This window comes from Polypterus senegalus, chromosome 3 (assembly GCF_016835505.1).
Source record: "Polypterus senegalus isolate Bchr_013 chromosome 3, ASM1683550v1, whole genome shotgun sequence".
In the NCBI taxonomy this organism is placed as follows: domain Eukaryota; kingdom Metazoa; phylum Chordata; class Cladistia; order Polypteriformes; family Polypteridae; genus Polypterus; species Polypterus senegalus.
In genome coordinates this window covers 304042471-304062884 of record NC_053156.1, presented here as the reverse complement: position 1 = coordinate 304062884, position 20414 = coordinate 304042471, and the positions used below count along the sequence as shown (strand labels likewise).

Here is a 20414-nt window from a genome sequence, read left to right as displayed (position 1 = left end):
CAGGCTCTGGAACTCCCTGCCCTTAGTGGTTAGGCAAGCCGCTTCAGTCGCCACATTCAAATCTCGCCTAAAAACGCACTTCTTCACATTGGCTTTTAATTCTTAACCTGTTTCATTTTCCACTTGTCTTTTGCTATTTTCTCTATTTTATTTGGTCCCTTGACCTGTTTTTAGTATCTCTGTTTTAATTCTCTCTTAATGTTTATTTTTAATATTTTGCTTTTAGTCCTGCTTGTTGTAACTGTACAGCGCTTTGGTCAGTTGTAGTGCTGTGTTTTTAAGCGCTCAACAAATAAATATGGTATGGTATGGTATGGTATATACTTTATTGCTATTCTTTCCTGTGGTAATTACTGATACTCTTTATCCAGACACACACTTGAGTCAGTATGTTGTGGAACACAGCAAGGAAAAGAAATTCAGGAGTCACATGTGTTTGATTTTTCCTCTTCCTCCACTATACAATACAATACAATACAATACAATTTATTTTTGTATAGCCCAAAATCAAATATGAAGTGCTGCAATGGGCTTTAACAGACTCTGCCTCTTGACAGCCCCCCAGTCTTGACTCTCTAAGAAGACAAGAAAAAACTCCCAAAAAAACCCTTGTAGGAAAAAAAATGGAAGAAACCTCAGGAAAGGCAGTTCAAAGAGAGACCCCCTGTCCAGGTAGGTTGGGCGTGCAGCCGGTGTCAAAAAGAAGGGCATCAATACAATACAATACACAGAACAGAACAGAACAAATCCTCCACTGCAGACGTTGTATATCGAGAAAACCTGCTCTGTCACATGCACACAGCTCCAAGTCTGTGAAGAAACAGGCTGAAATAAAATGAATAGCAACCGCCATCCACACATCCCTAACACATTAATAAAGACTGGTCAGCGTATATCTCCCCTTGACCAAAGTGGGGGGACAAGCGGGGACAAAAGTGAAGTAAAATCAAACTGAGCCATGAACATTTTCCATATTAGTTTTAATTGTGTTCATTCAGTCAGATGACCAACAGCGGGGAGCTCGACTCCAAAACTAATTTGTTGGGGGTTCCCTCAGAGTAGCTTGACTGCTCCAAACAATGATTCATCACAGACAGCTCTCACTTGAATCTTCATCACAGCTCATTTGTGTGGGAGAGTGAAATGCAAATGCAGTAAGTGGGAAGAACGCGAGTGAGTCAGTCGGAGCTCAGCGCGACCAGATTTTGGAGCTTCTCTTCAGGGGTCTGCTTACGATGTTGGTTCAGGAAACGCGCAAACGTACTTCTGGCTCGTAGAATAAAATTAGAGACGGCTTATTGTTTATGTGCACTGTTGTCAATGCGCTCCACTGAATCCTGCATAAATGATACAATGACTGTGTTATTTCTGCCAGGAACTTTCATCAGGTACAAATGGAAGAAATCAATTAATTGAGCGTCAGACAATTATTATTGAAATGTTAGGAAAGGAATTTGTCAGAGTCAAAAATTCACAAAGCCAGTTCAGGCTGTGGCATGTCCATGGAGCTTATGGATTCATATCGACATGACACCGATTTATCTGAAAAGCTTTCTTTTCTGTCCACGACAACTTTAACAGCATCATGTCCATCTTTTATCACATGGATGCTGTGATGTTGTATGGCATGTGCATCACTAACCTGTTATCCACGTACCATCATAGTCACCGGACACATGAGGGAGTGGTGTCCATGAAAAACAGAAAAGTCCATTTAAATAAAAACACAAAATGGTGATGCCCAAGAAAAATAACTTATGATGAAGTAAATCCAGCAGTATTCTTTTAGCTTAAGATTGAATCACATACTGGAGGACATCAGTGGAAAATGCGGGGACTTGAGCACTTCTTTACACGTAATTGTGGGAGTCTGAAACAAACTACTGAGACATGGAGTTGGAGCAGAAACCTTGACGACCTTTAAGAAGAATCTTGACGAGATTAGCTAAACAAACGGGCTTGATGGACTGAATGGTCTCTTCTCGTTTGTTAAATTTCTTAAGTTCTAAATGCCTCCAAGGATGCTGATACTATGAAATTACCAACAAACAATAAATATTGATAGAACAAATCATACACATCATAGTCAGTTGTAGGAAGGTGGAAGAAGACAAGACAAGTAAGTGTGGAGTGGGATGATGTCTGGGGAGTCCTTCTTCTTTCAGCTGCTCCGGCTAGGGATTGCCACAGCAGACCATCTTCTTCCATCTCTTCCTGTCTTCTTCATCTTGCTCACCTGCATGTCCTCTCTCACCACATCCATAAACCTTCTCTTAGGCCTTCCTCTTTTCCTCTTACCTGGCAGCTCTATCCTTAGCATCCTTCTCCCAATATACTCAGAATCTCTCAAAAGAACATTGAAGCGTGACACATTTGCTTGATGCCTTTATCCAAGGTGGCTTACAACATTTGAGACACAATTAGTTACACTTCTATGTATCTCCCTCCCCACCCCCTAGATGGAGCACAAACAGGTGAAGTGACACACTGGTCACAGATAGTCAGTATCAGGAGTTGAACCCACAACCTTAGGGTCTGAAGTACAAAGCCTGCACCATTACATCTACAAAATGCCTGCCTGTACAGTGAATCGAACGAGAGTGCGTTGAAAGGGGAAAAGTTAATAAAACTCAATGACACCTTCACTGAGCCAGAAGAGGAATTCCAGGTCATGTCCTGACACTTGTTAAGCAATTCTTCAATAAAAAGAAGCTTTATAAATAGAGTGATTAGGTCGATCCAAAGAGCTATATATGCCAGTAAGCTTAATGTGCATCACAGGCAAATTACAGTGATCCCTCGCTGTATCACAGTTCAGCTATCGCGCCCCCGCTATATCGCGGAAAAATTCAGTAAGTACATCTTACCTGACTTTACAGCCAATTCATAACAAAGCATGCGGTTTTCAACAGTCACTGCGGTAGACAAAGAGTTTGCGTTACAGTACCCACATGATTTCTTACAAGGCCCTTTATTGGCTGAAAGTTGAGACTCAGCCAATCAGAGCGAGAGTTTCATTCTGTTGGGCTCTGATTGGCTGCTGCTAACGTTGTGTAATCTCACAAGAGCAGTTAGCGTGGGTCCCCGACACATCTCAGTTCTCTGCGTATTGCGTACCTTGCTTGTGGTCCGATTGGTGTGAGCAAACTTTTTGTGAACTTTTCGTTTTGTTTTAAGCCCTACGATGGCTCCCAAGCCCTGCATCTTCTAAGAAGGGAAGGAAAACGTTATGCAGATGCTCATCGCTCGCCATTACGGCTTGAATGAATCGACGGTACGCTACATTATTATTATATTATTATTATTACTATTATTATGTTACTCATATACTTAGCCCGACATCCACATATCATATGTGTTTACAAAGTGTGTTTTAATACGTTTACATGTGTTTAAAGCGTGTGGAAAAAAATGTTTATTTATATGGTCTTTCTATATCGTGGATTTTCACCTATCGCTGATGGGTCTGGAATGTAACTTTAGCGATAGGCGGGGATCACTGTACTGGACAGACTTATTAAGGAGACGATGGAGCAACACATTGTAAAAACAGGAATGCTGTTGCGCAGTCAACATGGTTTCAGATAAGAGAGGTTGTGTTATGCAGGAACAAGCAACAGAAGCAGATGATCAGAGAGGTTCTGTGATATTATTTGATTTCAAAAAACATTTGATAACATCCCACATGAGAGATTCAGCATTGGACTAAAAGAAGTGGGAATTCATGGTGCGGTGTGTAGGTGGGTGAAAAAATTGACAAAAGCACAGGAAGAAGGAAAGGATTATGTGAAAGAGGAACATTATGAAAATTAGGGGATGTTAAAAGTGATATCCAGCAGGGGTCAGTGCTGAGGCACGTACAATCTCCATATATATAAAATCCAATGTCTGTCTCTCTGTATGTCTGTCTGCTTTTCACGAGAGAACTACTTAGATTGGATCTTTTTCTAGAATTTACTTCAACATACTGGTTGATTTTGTGACTTCTGTCATCACGCTAAGTATCATAGTTTGCTTGCGGTACTGAATTATTTGCACAAATCCGAGAGAGACGTGTACGGTAACTCCGCTTAAGCTAGCGAGCGAGAGAACTACTTAACGAATTTAGATTGGGTTTTTTTCTGTAATTTGTTGGAATATTCCGTTTGATTTTGCGACCTCTCTTATTGCACTAATGATCACAGTTCACTTACAGGAGCGATATATTTGTGCTAATCCGAGACAGAGGCTGCGGCCCGAGGGGCGGGGGAAGCGTGACGTCAGGAGTGGGGAGCCGGGCTATCTATCTATCTTTCCTGCCTACTACACTAAATTAAAATCTATCTATCTATTACTTAACTGAATTGTGGCAGTATGTATTCAATGCTGAAGGCGATCTGAAAACAATAACCTAATAATGTTCTAGAAATGACCAAAACCCGCTGCAGTAATACATTTTGTATTATTGTTATCTCACAGGGTCTCTCTGTTTTCTGAGCCTTTAAGGCCTGTTTTGATTTGCAATGCCCCACAAGACTAATTCTTAAGTATTTGTCCCACACCACCTTACTTAATCCAGGGTTTCTCAGCCTTCATGGTTCTGCACTCCTGTTTTGCCTTTATACATTCATTGACGACCCACTAGCAGCAATTGTAAACCACCCTCCTGGTAAAAGAAGTTCGATTGCTGGTCCCCTTTGGTGAAACAAACTCATTTAGAAACAGGGAAAACATATCGCACATCACACTGCCGATCACTTAGGTGACCCACTCGCGACCAAACTCACAAACGAACGACAAGACCCATCAGTGGCACAATCCACTGGTTGAGAAACACTGCAATACACGGACCTGGTGGGCAGCAACCGAGGTGATAAGATCGGTACATGTTACTCTGTAGCGGCAGTTAACGTAAGCTTAACGGTGATCCACACCACATCCTGAACTGCAATGAACTGTACACTTTGTGACCGACATTTATCAAAATGGACAGTACCAAATGGAGCTTTAAGTTGACGCATGACTGCATTTTGTCCAATAGCCTCTACTGGCAGCAAAAGTTGTAGCCTGAAAAGCTGTTCGTGTGCAGGGCCAGAAACCTGCTGTCACATCTGCAGCTAGCGTGAACTCCTGTAACACCAACTCGCTTTTGCCGTTTGAACTTATTCCAAGTCAGATCAATGACCTTTATAGCTGTGAAAGTAAAACATGAAAGCCAAAGTCTTTTCACTTGCTGAATCACAAACCTTTCGTGACATCTTATAAACGGGTAGTGGTGACTCATGCTCGACTAGTCTGGTTGGGCGCTGCAGATTTCAGTAATGTATTGTCCTCGTTTTGTATTTTGGTCGTTCAGATCACAGAAATGGTTTGAAATGTATTGCTACTTAGGTGAAAATTGAGTTAAAAGCCATCTGTTGCATTCAGTAAAACCAAGACACAATCGCCAAGTTCCAACATGTCCTTATGGATCTGGAACCATTAATCATCTGCTGCTGGTTTCAACTCCAACTCAGCCATATTGCTACAAATTACTTTCCTTTTCTGGGCCTCGGAAAGACAATTGTTTCCCACACCACATGTTTTGCTTCTGATTAAGGAGAACAGACTCCAACATATGAAGCTCAATGTGCTTCAGCAGCTGTTCCTTTTGAATTTTTATCTCTGATTTTTGTTTTGTTGATTTCTTTTTTGGTTGGTACTCTTCTATGAGCTCCAAGCTTAATTTCGTTTGTGAAGAGATCTACATGAACCTCATGGCAAGTGCTGTATCTGTATGGCCCTGCATAAACTAAAGACACGCGTGGTAGACTTAGGATGAGCCTCTTCTGGACAGGTTTGCTTGCTTTTGGGTTCATTTTGGGGGCCTCACACTATTTTATGCCATGTTTAGATCTTTAGCATTCATCAGCAATGAGGCCAAAGGACTAAAAAACAAACAGAAACATACAGAATCAGCCGCTCGTCACAAGCCAATTCACAGCTCCCTTCACGTCTGTACATCCAAAGGTCAAGAATGGGAGGACGAGAAAACAGGAGAACACCTGCTGCCTATCTGAAATTACACTTCTCAGAATTTGAATGACAGTCATCTAGAATTGTAAAGTCACATCTTATGATATTCTGCATTCCAGCCATGCCACTTATGTGTTGTACCAATGAACCACAAAGCTTCTTGTCTTACGCGCTGTAATGGAAGACTCCTCCGTATTAAACACATCCGTGACTTTGACTCATACTAGTCAAATTAAAAAAAATTAAAGAGACAGTTACATTGTTAATTGCAATTATTTTATGAAAATTAATCTTCAATTCAATTTTCATAATTGTGTCAGGCCTTGTCCAAATAGAGGATAAAAAGCAAAAACCTCTTGCTACTGTGCTCAAAGATTCAAGTTAATGAACTGCTGGTTACAGTAAAGGTTTAGCGCCTATGTCACTTAACCTTTGAACTCGTTTGGTGATTGATCAGGTGACTTCAGACCATCATTTCAGATTCCTCATCTCCTGTTCATTGCTAATATTTCAGTTTTGGCCTTTATTTTCAGAAGCCCACTAAAATAATAAAATACTTTCAAAACAACAGGACAGTTACTTTCAATAATAATATTTGATGCTTCTTTTTGCTTATAAAATGTATAAATATGTTTGATTTTTTCCGTTTATTTCTTCTGCCTGTTTTATAATTTCCCATTTCAGTTTCATTTTGGTTAATTGCTTTCATTTGCTGTTTTGTATTAGTTTGTTGTAACACTCTTTATGTGTCACTACTATAGCTAAGTGTGTTAAAGAATCACTAGACTACGTACTTGTCCTCTCGTACTGTAATCGGGTTGTGCAACAGCCACCTGAGGCCTACGAATGCTTTGAACGCACATTAGGAAGTGTTTGTGCTCCACCTTTTTTGATTTTTGTATAGCAGGTTTTGTTTTTGGAAGTTTTATGATCATTTACTGTTTTGCCTTTTTGTTTTATTACTTTCTCTTATATGAAGTATAGGGAAAGTATTGTAATTCGACCTCAGGATTTTGATGAATCTCAATGTTTTAGACCTCCCTGAGTCCAATTTACTTTGTCGTATTGTAATCATCCAAAAATTAGATTTCGAGACTTTAATGAATTTTGATGTTTCAGACTTATGTGAGTCCAAAAATACCATTTTCGGAATTCTGTCTGTCTGTGTGTGTGTCTGTGTGTGTGTGTTATGTAAACACGGTAGCTTGAGGATGCTTTCACTTAGGTCAATCAAATTTTGCATACAAGTATTAGGTACAAAATGTAGCTTTCTATCAACTATTGATATATTTCCACTAACTGGGTATGGTGCTTTTTTATTCATGCAGCTGTAAAGTTTGTTTTATTCAACTTTACTTTTATAATCATTGTTTAATATATTATTAATTATGTCTATGTAGAAGTGAAACAGGACAGCAAGGATGGCCCTGCCCGGCTCCTCACTCCTGACGTCACGCTTCACCCTCCTTTCGGCCTGCAGCCTCTGTAAGCACTCTGCAAGTGAACTCTGATTTTTAGCGCAATGAGGGAAGTCGTAAGATCAACTGGAATGTTCAAGCAAATTCTAGAAAAAAACCTGATCTACATCCATGAATTAGTTCTCTCATTCACTAACTAAGCAGAGATAAGATACACCTTGAAACTGGCGTGTGAATGAGGACCTCCCTTCGGCCTGCTGCTTGTCTCTTGGATTCGCGCCAATAAATAGGTACCGCAAGCGAACTATGATACATAGCGAGGTGTGAGAAGTCACAAAAATCATCCACAATGTTCAAGAAATTTCTAGAAAAAAACCCAATCTAAATCTGTTAAGTAATTCTCATGTGAAAAGCCGACGACAAACAGATGATTTTATATGCATATAGAGATTTGATGTGATTTGTTGTTGTCCGATTTATTCAACTTTACTTTTATAATAATTGTTCAATATATTTTTAATTTGATTTGATTTGTTGTCAATGGTTCTTTAATGTACATAATATGAAAATATAATCATTGTCTTGTGGTTTACTCCTCAAATATACATTCTTATATCTGAGTATACGAGAAAGTCTATGGGAGACCACTCCCAATTTTTATATTTAGGATTTTAGATTGACTTTTTATTTTTGGATTATTGATTTTTAGAATTTTGCTTTTATTTGTGCAGGTATTCCCCACATAACAATCAGATATGGTTCCAATCAGGTGATTGTAAAGCGGCTTTGGTCATTAAGCGGACCCTCATATTATCATTCAGATAGATAGATAGATACTTTATTAATCCCAAGGGGAAATTCACATAATCCAGCAGCAGTATAATGATACAAAAAACAATATTAAATTAAACAGTAATAAAAATGAAAAAAATGAAAATAAAATTAATGTTAGCATTTACTCCCCCGGGTGGAATTGAAGAGTCACATAGTGTGGTGTCTCCTCAGTCTGTCAGTGAAGCTACTCCTCTGTCTGGAGATGATCCTGTTCAGTAGATGCAGTGGATTATTCATGATTGATTCTACACATACAGTATACACAGTACTCTACACTGATGAATATGTCAAAATTCTTTATTATAATACAATAGCAACTATAACAAATAACAGATTATAAAATATGCAGATAATAATAATATAGTAATAATAATAAAAATACACTACTGTAATAATAATAAATAAGGAAAGATTGACCCTAGTTAGGAAAGATTAAACGAGCTGAGCCTTTTCAGTTTACGCAGCCGGAGATTAAGAGGCAACATGATTATGGTGTTTAAAATAACAAAGGGAATTAGTCCAGTGGATCGAGACGGTGACTTTAAAATGAGCTCAGCAAGAACACGGGGGCACAGTTGGAAACTTGTTAAGGGGAAATTTCACACAAACATTAGGAAGTTTTTCTTCATACAGAGAACTACAGACACTTGGAATAAGCAACCAAGTCACGTGATAGACCGGAGGACTTTAGGGGTTTTCAAAGTTCAACTTGATGCTATTTTGGTAGAATTAAGTGGGTAGAACTGGTGAGCTTTGTTGGGCCGAGTGGCCTGTTCTCATCCAGATTGTTGTAATGTTCGAATCAGAGAAACCATCTACTCAGTGACATTACGTGACACAAAACATAATAATCCATAACCAGACTTTTACACTGGGTGAGTCCTTGTGAGACACTGCAGATTAGAATGCGGCATATCTAAATCAAAGTGGACAGGACTGGAGAGCGTTGTTGAGCTGAATGGCCCCTTCTCGTCCAGATTGCTGTAATGTTTTGATAAAAAGAGAGGCACAGAGAGGGTGTTTATCATTAAATTTGTATTTATTCTTAAAAAAGGTGAAAGTTTCTTACATGCAAAAGCAACTGTAGTGTGTACAGTACTGTGATGTACCCAATACAGTGACAGCATCTACAAACGTCTTAAATGACACTCACATTTGTATACATTTTAATATACAAATTGCAAAATAAAAAATACAGTATTTTATCTAATTTTAAAAACGCTCAGTTTTTTATTTTTTTAACCGGTATGTTCACATTTTTTGTTTCTTAGTTCTGTCCTGTGCGCTTTTATTTGTATCATTTTGAAATATTAGACACTGGCATATGAAAGGAGGATCATCGGTATCACTCTCCCCACTGCCCACATTTCCGTTTCATTTACAATCTCTTTCTTGCACATTTTCATCATCAAAGATGACCGTTTCATCTTCTGCAATGCCTGAAGGACCTGCCTGAGAGTTATCTGAAGGAGGATTGGGATTCTGTAAAGAAAATTTGTGATGTTAGCCTGCTTGTCTGTTTCCTTCTTTTTCTCCTCATGAATTTCTTGGTAGCAAGCCAATGTGGTTTGTACTCCTCTCTCAGAATTGGGATGCATGTCCTCAGAACACTGAAGCACAGCATTGACCGGGGCAAACACATCAGCTAGGCCTCTCACAGTAACATTGTTTTTTCTGCCACTGCATCTTCTTGATCATTTCGTTTGTTTTATTTTTTTCCTGCTTCTTCCTCTGCTCTACACGTTTTTTCAAGTTCAAATGACTCTTCGTTTGTCAGATCTTCAGGAGCAGTTTTTGTAAACTCCTCTATATCTTCTTCATCCACATCTAAATGTAAGTTGTCAGCCAACTCCACGCTAAGTTTATTTCTTTTTTTGCTATTTCTTCATCTGTCTTAAAACCTTTAAAATCATGAACATATCTTTTAGTTTTTTTTTCCCCATATCCCCCTTCGTACAATGTTTGGTCACATCGTCCCAAGCAGCAGCAATGTTCTTTTCACTGCGGTAGCAATTGTATGAGTGTCCTTGAGTGTCTTAGCACAGACATTTCTTAAGTAATAAACCGTAAAACACTGCCTGCTGATCCATGAGTGGTATTTAGAAGGAGGAAGACCACCATAATGTTCGGATGAACATCATTGAAATGAGAAAGTCCCGGAGCATTGTCTATAATTGGCAAATCTAAAAGGGTACTTTCTGTTGTAAATGCCACACAGGCTGGATGGGCACCCTGGCCAGAAAAGGGGATGATTCCTTTCCTGTACTAGAGGCTCCCAACAGGCATGTAGGTATCCTGGCCAGGGAGGAAGAAGGGATCAGACCCGCAAGGAAGAACAGAAAGAGATGGACAGACAGCCCATTGGAAAAGAAAGACATCGCTGGAGGTATTTTATTTCCCCAGCACGCTAGATGGCCGCGGCCTCGGATGTTGAGGCATAGCAGAAAACCAGCAGGGCGTGCTGGGAGATGTGGTCTGGCAGAGCAGCCCTGCTGGGGTCACTGGGTGCTGCGTGGAGACAAGCTCCCTGTTGTAATGAACTTCCATGCAACCCGGAAGTGCTTTCATTGGGCAATTGCCCAAACTCCCGGGTTTGTAATAAATGGAACCACACTCCCTTATCCAGGCGAGTTGAAGCTGGGAGGTCGTGGAGCAACACTCAACTAGAGGAGGGCAGTGCAGTACGTATTGTTTGTGTTTGTGTCACATTTGGAGGTATTTATAATAAAACCTTCCATTGTTTGAACCCAGGACTGTGCAGGTGTGTTTGTCTTCGCTGACGCCCTGGTTTTATCACACTCTTCATTGCAGTATTTTCCCAGGTCTCTAGATTAGAAAATCCCCTGTGTCACCCATGTCAGTCTCCTTATTGATTAGCCTCAGTGAACTCGGAGTTTTCTGATAATAAATCATAAACGGTTTGGATTGGTGTTCTGCAACATTGCCGCCCAACAAAAGTATGACACTGTCTTTAAATTCCTTCAAACCTGCCATTGACTTTACCCCTTTATGTATAAAAGTTATCTCGGCCATCCTTTTCTAAAATATGGAGGTCTTGTCTGTATTGAAAATCTGTTCAGCCAAATATCTTTTATCAGTAATAAGTTTGCCCGACTTTTCGACAAATTGTTCAGCAGCCTTTACGTCTGCACTTGCAGCGTCACCACTCACTTTCATGTTGTTCAGTGCAAAACGCTTCTTGAAGCACTTGAACCATCCTGCACTGGCAGGACACTGCATATCATATTCATGTCGAGCCTTTTCTTTTAACATTTGAAGCGGGTTCAATGCCTTTCCTGTGAGCTTCGATTTCGGACCTTGTGCTCTGCGTAAGTGAGATCCGATATGGGTCCCACTCAAAGCTTTGTTCTGGTTGCTTTCAAGGGAGCAGATCCTTTCAGAACATCGAGAATCCTAAGTTTATCCTTGAAGATGGTCAGACTGTGGTATGTGTTTACCTAACTCACGTCTGACAGTTTTAACACGCGTTCCTTCTTCGTGTTTTATTACTTTTAATTTAGTTTCAAGGTCTATTACTTTCCTTTGTTTCTTGGGAGCCTCCGTAGAACTTGTTTGAGGGTGTTTGAATGCCAAGAGGCTCTTAAATATAGTACACTACCATTGAAATACCCGCACAAGCTAGAGCAGAGCTTACCGCAACTGCGTTTAATCACATATATAAGGTAATACTGGAACTGGAATACGGGTCACCACACAGTCGTCTTTATGTCTGCTTCGGGATGCTAGTCAGTTCAGTCCATGGGAGCTCAATGATTAAGGCGAGCTGTCATTAGCTGGACGACTGTTAAATGGCACTGTCATGTTTCAGCCAGGGGGTTCAAAGTGGTGATTCTTGTTTGTATTGTCTAATTTTATGCCATTGTTTTGTATTTTTGTTTATTTTATTTATTATTTACATTTTTCTTTCTGTTTATTTGTAAGTGGTAAACTCCTAGATTATGTCCCACATGTTTTGTGGGTAGTTCTGGCTGGGGGCGGGGTCATCTGCCAATTACCACCAGGAACCACCCTCCGACCTCTTTATGGGCGGGCCTTCCATAATTCCTGCCAGTTCATTTTGAAGGTGACAGGGAGTGGAGTGTCCTCTGATTACCTGTGCGTTTTTTTTATGCTCCTGCTTTTCACGATTTCTGTATTTTTTGACTGCGCCTTTGGATTCTGTTTGCTGTGATTGACTTGCCTTTTCAGAAATTCGTTTGAGCTCTTCGGAGGTTCATCTACTGCAGAGCCTTTTTTGTGTCTAGTTGGGGTTTGATGGCATTTCTTCCCATCGAGGGCAATTTTTGAAAGTGCTTTTGGGACTCCTGAGTCACGACAGACACATATCTGTAATGTTAAACTCTTTTTGATATTTTGTCCCTTTTTTTTAACATATTTAGTATTTTCTTTTGTTTCTTTCTGCCTTTTCTTTCCCAATCTTTTTTGTTTCAACTAACTGGTTCTTTTCCCTTTGTTGTTTTTTTGTTTTAAACTTATTACCTTTATTTATGTACATTTTTGTACACTTCAGAGTAGCTGGAGTTTTTCCTCTTTGGATTTTTGGTGGGGAATCTCTGAATTTTTATTTTAAGTACCATATATACTCGTGTACAAGTAGGGTCTTGAAACCCAAAAATATCAATCATAAAATCAGACCCCGACTTACACGCTTGTTCAAAAATATGATGCTTAATTTTATTTTATTTTTTACAATCTCTTGTCTCCTCCAATCGAATTTTGTTGCAGCAGCGCAGTTACCAATTTCTTTTGTCACTTCAACGGCTTTTAATTTGAATTTTCTTTTGATCAAGCGCTCCATCGTAGATAAGGGATGCTCTTTAATGATAAAGGTGTATGAGGTTGTGAGATACAAAAAACACAAAACAGTGTAAACGTCGCTTCGGATTAGTTCGGGTATTACCTTGTGGTCACGTAGGCACAATACATAGAAAATAAAAAGGCTGTGCGCTGCGTGGTACTCTCTCAGGTGGGTGTTAGTTAGCATATCATAATCTCTTGGTTCAACAGCGTGAGTTTTCCGCATTCGACTTATATGACCAGAAATTATATGGTAAAATCAAGTCTCGACTTATCCACGGGAGAACTTGTAGCGGATGCCACATGTGCTATTATTCTGTGGGCGGTTGCTGCCTCTTTGGGTGCATTACAGGGAAAAAGGATGCTGTAAATACACCTTTAAAGAGGGAGGTCATAACTCGGACAGGGCGGTTGGTGTTGAAAACTTAAAAGCCGGAAAAGAAGGGGGAAAGGGAGACATCTTGTGGCGGAGCAAAGAGAAGGACAAGGTAGCGCCAAGAAAAATTCTTTTTGGGAGACTCAGCGACACAAGGGAGACGCGTCTCTGAAGACGGACTCTTTTTTCTTTGATTTCGCTGACGAATATCTTGGACTGGTAGGACTAAACTTTATTGTTATCGGCTCGACAGCCGGCGTATTCCGTTAGAGTTTCTCTTTGCCCTGAACAATAAGGACAGTAAACCCATTTGGACAGTCTGGGTTTTCTTATTTACGAACATCACGTGTTTAAACCAGAGCGGAGGGTTTTGATTGTTAGGTATTTATCTGTTTGTTTGTTTTTCTTTATATATGTAAAATATTATATTTGTTCTTTAGCTTCTTCTTTATTTGGTGTCATGGCTTGTGGTTAATGATAGGCTGGGACAGTTGGTGGGGGTCAGTAAAAGGACGAGCGTTGGTCACGTTGCCCGATAGAATTAGAATTAGAATTAGAACAATCTAGACGAGAACAGGCCATTCAGCCCAACAACGCTCGCCAGTCCTATCCACTTGCTTCCTCCAAGAAAACATCAAGTCGAGTTTTGAAAGTCCCTAACGTCTTACTGTCTACCACACTACTTGGTAACTTATTCCAAGTGTCTATCGTTCTTTGTGTAAAGAAAAACTTCCTAATGTTTGTGCGAAATTTACCCTTAACAAGTTTCCAACTGTGTCCCCGTGTTCTTGATGAGCTCATTTTAAAATACAAGTCTCGATCCACTGTACTAATTCCCTTCATAATTTTAAACACTTCAATCATGTCACCTCTTAATCTTCTTTTGCTTAAACTGTAAAGGCCCAGCTCTTTTAATCTTTCCTCATAATTCAACCCCTGTAGACCTGGAATCAGCCTAGTCGCTCTTCTCTGGACCTTTTCTAGTGCTGCTATGTCCTTTTGTAGCCTGGAGACCAAAACTGCACACAGTACTCAAGATGAGGCCTCACCAGTGCATTATAAAGGTTGAGCATAACCTCCTTGGACTTGTACTCCACAGATCGTGCTATATAACCTAACATTCTGTTAGCCTTCTTAATGGCTTCTGAACACTGTTTGGAAGTTGATAGCTTGGAGTCCACTATGACTCCTAAATCCTTCTCATAAGGTGTACTCTCGATTTTTCGACCGCCCATTGTGTATTCAAACCTAATATTTTTACTTCCTATGTGTAATACTTTACATTTACTGACATTAATTTTCATCTGCCACAAATCTGCCCAAGCCTGTATGCTATCCAAGTCCTTCTGTAATGATATAACGGATTCCAAATTATCTGCTAATCCACCTATCTTGGTATCATCTGCAAACTTAACCAGCTTGTTACTTATATTCCTATCTAAATCATTTATATATATTAAAAATAGCAGCGGCCCTAGCACTGACCCCTGTGGAACACCACTCTTAACATCGCCAGTTCTGATGAGGTTCCTCGCACCATCACCCTCTGCTTCCTGTGTCTGAGCCAATTCTGCACCCATCTAAAAACATCACCCTGAATTCCCACTTCTTTTAACTTGATGCCCAACCTCTCATGTGGCACCTTATCAAATGCTTTCTGAAAGTCCAGATAAATAATATCATAAGCTCCACTTTGATCGTATCCTTTTGTTGCCTCCTCATAGAATTCCAACATGTTAGTAAAACACGACCTCCCTCTTCTGAACCCATGCTGACTGTTCAGAATAACTCCTGTCCTTGTCATGTGTTGCTCAATCTTATCCTTAATAATTCCTTCCATTAATTTTCCTGTGATGCTTGTTAAGCTTACTGGCCTATAGTTGCTTGGATCTGCCCTGTCACCCTTTTTATATAATGGGATGATATTTGCCATTTTCCAGTCCTTTGGAATCTCTCCAGTGCACAGTGACTTCCTAAAAATATGTGTCAAGGGTTTATATATGTACTCACTAGCCTCCTTAAGAACACGAGGATAAATATTATCTGGGCCTGGTGATTTGTTTGATTTCATCTTATTTAATCTGAGCAGCACTTCTCCCTCTACAATTTCCAAATCCCTCAGTACCTCCTTAGTAGTTGTGTTTACCTCTGGCAGGTTATCCACTTGCTCACTTGTAAACACCTCAGAAAAATGTAAGTTTAGGGCATCTGCTATTTCATTGTCTGTATCTTTTAATTCCCTTTACTATTCCTGATGAACTTGACCTCCTCCTTAACTGTTCTTTTACTACTAAAATACTGAAAGAATCTCTTGGGGTCTTCTTTCGCCTTATCTGCTATATTCCTCTCCAACTGTCTTTTAGCCTCTCTGATATCCTTCTTAATGGTTGCCCTCATTTTCTCATACGCTACGGTTCTCTTTGCAGTCATTAGTCTTATATGCCTTATACAGCAGTTTTTCCTTTGCAACTTCTTTTTAAATCTTTATTAATCCATCGTGGAGATTTTTTAGTTTCCTATTACTTCCAAATTTAGGTATGTATCTGTCCTGCATTACATGTAAAACATTTTAAACCTGTTCCACTGCTCCTCGACTGTCTCCACATTTAAAAGCTTATCCCAGTCTATCCTACTTAGACTTTGTCGCATCTGCTCAAAATTAGCCCTACTAAAGTTCAACTTAACAATTTTAGTCTTTGCATCTGTACTCTTACAAAATACTGAGAATTGTATTACATTATGGTCACTTGACCCTAGTGGTTCAATCACCTCTACACCCTCAATTCTATCCTGATTATTACAGAATACTAAATCCAGATAGGCTTCACCCCTTGTTGGTGCTTTAACATGCTGTGTTAAAAACAGTCGCGATTACTTCTAAAACTCCTGCTCTTGTGCTCCTCCATCTGTAAGGTTATCCCAGTTAATATTTGGATAATTAAAGTCCCCATGACTATAATATCCCCTGTAAACTTGCCTTTTGATATTACTAAAAGATGTGTGTTGAAATTACTGTCTGAATTGGGTGGTCTATAACACACTCCTAAAATGAGACCTTTTCCCTAATATTTTCCAGGCGAAGCCACATGTCCTCACTAAGATGGGGCTCATCATCCAACTGAAGATGACTTACATTTAATTCCTGTTTGGCATAAACAGCAACCCCACCTCCTTTTCTGTTCTGTCTATCCTTCCTAAAAAATGTGTATCCCTCTATGTTACACTCATCCCCATCTTTGTTATTTAGCCAGGTTTCCGTTATTGCTATAATATCATAATTGTGCTCTGCTACATACAACTCCAACTCACTTACCTTATTTTTGATACTTCTAGCATTAAGGCAAGCTATTTTTAATGTGTTAATCCTTCTATCTTTACGTGTTTGCTTAAAATTTACATTACTATGCATTTTTATTTCTACACCATTGTTTGTTCTTCCATGTATAGATCTAAATCTGGCCTGTCCTAAACTCCCTGCCCCCATTCCCTAGTTTAAACAATCCTCGACTAGCCTACACATACGCCTCCCCAATACATTGGTGCCCCTCCGGTTCAGATGTAACCCGTCACGCGGAACAGGTCCCATCTGTTCCAAAAGGAGTCCCAATGCCCCATAAACCTATACCCTTCTACCCTGCACCAAGATTTGAGCCACGCGTTAAGCCTTCTAATCTCCTCAATCTTACCTGGACTGGCGCGTGGCACAGGCAGAACTTCGGAGAAGACTACCTTGTCAGTTCTGCTCCTCAGCTTGGTACCTAACTCTTTGAATTTGGATCGCAGAACTGACAGACTACCCTTATGTATGTCATTTGTTCCAACGTGGACAATGACAACTGGATCCACCCGCTCTGGCCAAGAGCCTATCCACCCTTCCAGGAGGTCTCCCACCTGTGCTCCCGGAAGGCAACACACCGTCGAGACTCTCTCTCTCTGGAGCACACCTGCGCTTCAATCCCCCTAATGATTGAGTCCCCAACTATCACTACCTCTCTCTTTTTGGGAACTGGTTTTGAGGTGGCCCGTTGGGGCTCCTCAACCCTGCCTACCACCTCAGAATTATCAGAGTCACCGTCCAGCTCCGCCAGGACATGATAACGGTTAGACACTTCTAATTCTGGGGTTGATGCCCCCGGACAGTGTGCACCCTTTACCTTACGCCTTGCGACCGTGACCCACCTATTCCTACCTGTCTGGTCTGGAATCTCCTCCCGCCACCTTAGGGGTGCACACTATCTCTAAAGGACACCTGGGCCAAGTCCGCCAATTCTCTATTACAACGCAGGTCAGCCAACTCCTCCTCCAGTTCAGCGACCCTGAGCTCGAGGTGCTGGATCAGCTGGCATCTCTTGCAGATGTAGCCCTCATAGACAACTGGCTCTTCCAAACCATCATCTAAAAAGTCCAACATCCAACAGGACTTGCATTGCACTGGCCTCATTATTAAAATTTGATTTGGGATTACTAAGCTGCCTTAACTATATATTTTTTTCTTTCTTAAAATTAAATTTCTTCTTAACTTAAATGGTAACACTAAGATCTGCTACAGATATTTTACACCTTTTCCCCTTAAGCTCCTGTACTGTTCTCCCTCTCAGCTGCCTGCTGTTTGCCTTTCTATGAGGTTAACTTTACTTTTCTCTGTCTCTTCTAGCTTTGCGCTCTTCTTACTTATAAGCTCTTCACTCGCACTGTTTGTATTCCCCCGTATTAATGAACCAATACGCTGTCGCCCACTTAACTGTTCTGCCTCTGGACGGCTAAGGACTGTTTAATCTAAAATAAACAAATAAATCAAACTTTACTACCTTATTTGGTCCTACTGCTCCTTGTGCCTGAACGGTGTCTTAACGCAGGCCGCTTACCTGCGCACTACTGAGTTTCCACCTTTTACTGCTTTGAAGTCAGCCGCGGCCTTTTTTTCTTTTCCTTTAAACTAAAGAAATCGCTGTTACGACGACGCGGTTATTTATTTACAAATGCCGATATCAGTTACTGCTGCTTTCTACCCTGCCGCCTCGATGCTAATTCAAATACAGATAACAAGAAAAAGAACAAGTACAAATAACTTTTCCAAGCGCACTTCCAAACACCCAGCTACTTTTGCTCTTGTGCGGGCGAAAAAAGCAAAAAACCCTTCTAAAGGGAAAAAGCTTTAAAATTCCCACACGGTTCCTTAGAGGCAACCAAAACCCAAGTTTTTAAGAGCAAAATGTATTTTTTAATGTAAATCTCACACCACAGAACAAACCAACACTCTCAACAGACTCTAGCGTTTGCAAAGCACACGTCAGCACAAAGCACACGTGACTCTCAGCTCTGAGCACCCTCACCCTCCTAGATATTGAACTGCTTTACACTAGCAATTTTCTAATCGTGCCTTAACTCGGGGTTTAGTTGTTTGCCCTGGGGATAGCGGTACAAACTTAAACACGAGTGTATACGGTAATCTTACAGTTTGCCACTGGTAAAGATCAGCTGGTGAGTTTTTATTAGAGGAGATCAAAGTTGATATAACGTTAAGGAAAGTGCAATAAAAGAATTGACCTAAATCAGAACCGAAGGAGTGCCCCCTTAAACAGAGATCAGTTTTAGGACACCATGCAATCAAAAGCCTTATAAGTAGAAGGACACAAAATGTTAAGATGGTTCGAAAACCTTTTTAATTGATCATTTCTGGGTAAGTGCAGCAGTGTGTGGCTGCCGGTCATAGACCAGTGTTTCTTAGACTTTTATTTCTTGTGTCACAATATTGCCCTTCTTAGTGTCTCTGAGACCCCAGGCAATGGTGATCATCCCCCTTAAGAGACTGCTGTGCAGACAGTCAATGCAAAACAATGTTGATTTCTTAAAACGGCCACGGCGACCCATCATGAGTCACTTTGTTATCGTTTAGTGACCCTTTTCCATTGAATACAACGGTGGGTCGTGACCCTACGTGACATAACAGTTGTCAACCTGTGGCCCAAAATGGTTTAAGAAGCTGAGCCACAGAGTACAGTAATCCCTCCTCGATCGTGGGGGTTGTAGAACCCCCCGCGATAGGTGAAAATCCGCGAAGTAGAAACCATATGTTTGTTTGTTATTTTTATATATTTTAAGCCCTTAGAAACTCTCCCACACTGTTTATAAATATTCCGCGCACAGTTATACAACATAAACCCTTTGTATTCTCTTAGATATTAGGTAAGATTCATTGAAATTATGTATGCAGACACACTGTTTATATACAGTAAAACCTAAATATTATTTTAAAGATATCGAGAGTCTCCGATATCACGTGTGTTGCAGCCATTACGATAGACAGGCCACCAGCAATAAATACGTACAATGCAAGAAAAATTGTATACAGTAAATGTGTGTACAGTGACACTAAACGTACGTACATTTGCTAAGTACTGTAAGTAGAAAATTAATTATGGTTACTCACCAACAATGACACAATGAATTGTCCGATAACGATGAGTTTAGTTTTACTGCACAACAAAGGAGAGCGTTACAGCTGTTCTAAAGGAGCCTCTTCAGGCGACTGTGTAGCACCGCCGTTGTTCTTCTTCAATCCAAATCCCTAAAGCAGATTCCATCCAGACTACTGCCTTATTACATCCACTTACAACTCGTTTTGCACCCTGGTTAAAAGGACACTGTGGCCATAGATTTTATATTCCTTTCCTACTTTTTAAATAAAAAGAATCGTAGCGTCATTGATGCTGTAATAGCTTCTTACAGCGGTGTAGCTTTTCCCTTCCTTCAGCATATCCAAAACTTTTACCGTTTCAGCAGTCGTTAACATCTTCCGTTGATGCTTGGGCACGGCCCCTGAAGTGGTAGCAGGAGCAGATCGTTTTGGAGCCATAATGAAGGGCTTGACTACGCACAAAGATAAACACAAAAGAGCAAACGTCAAAGCTGTGCACATTTTGGCTCATTCTTCCCACACTGCCTGTTAAAAATGTTTGTGCTGTGGCTTCCGT

The 20414-nt window shown here is 40.4% G+C and overlaps 1 protein-coding gene across 5 annotated transcripts in view; it reads left to right on the top strand.

Annotated features, from left to right (window-relative positions):
• ptk2ba (protein tyrosine kinase 2 beta, a) overlaps positions 1-20414 on the top strand; it is a 366968-nt gene that overhangs the window by 113626 nt on the left and 232928 nt on the right. Inside the window, exon 1 of one of the 5 annotated variants that reach the window (XM_039749529.1) lies at positions 10005-10079. The exons of the other annotated variants lie outside the window; for them this stretch is intronic. The gene's annotated coding sequence lies outside the window, so the exon portion shown is untranslated. Of the gene's footprint in view, positions 1-10004; positions 10080-20414 lie in introns of those variants that run through there. 5 annotated transcript variants of the gene reach the window in all.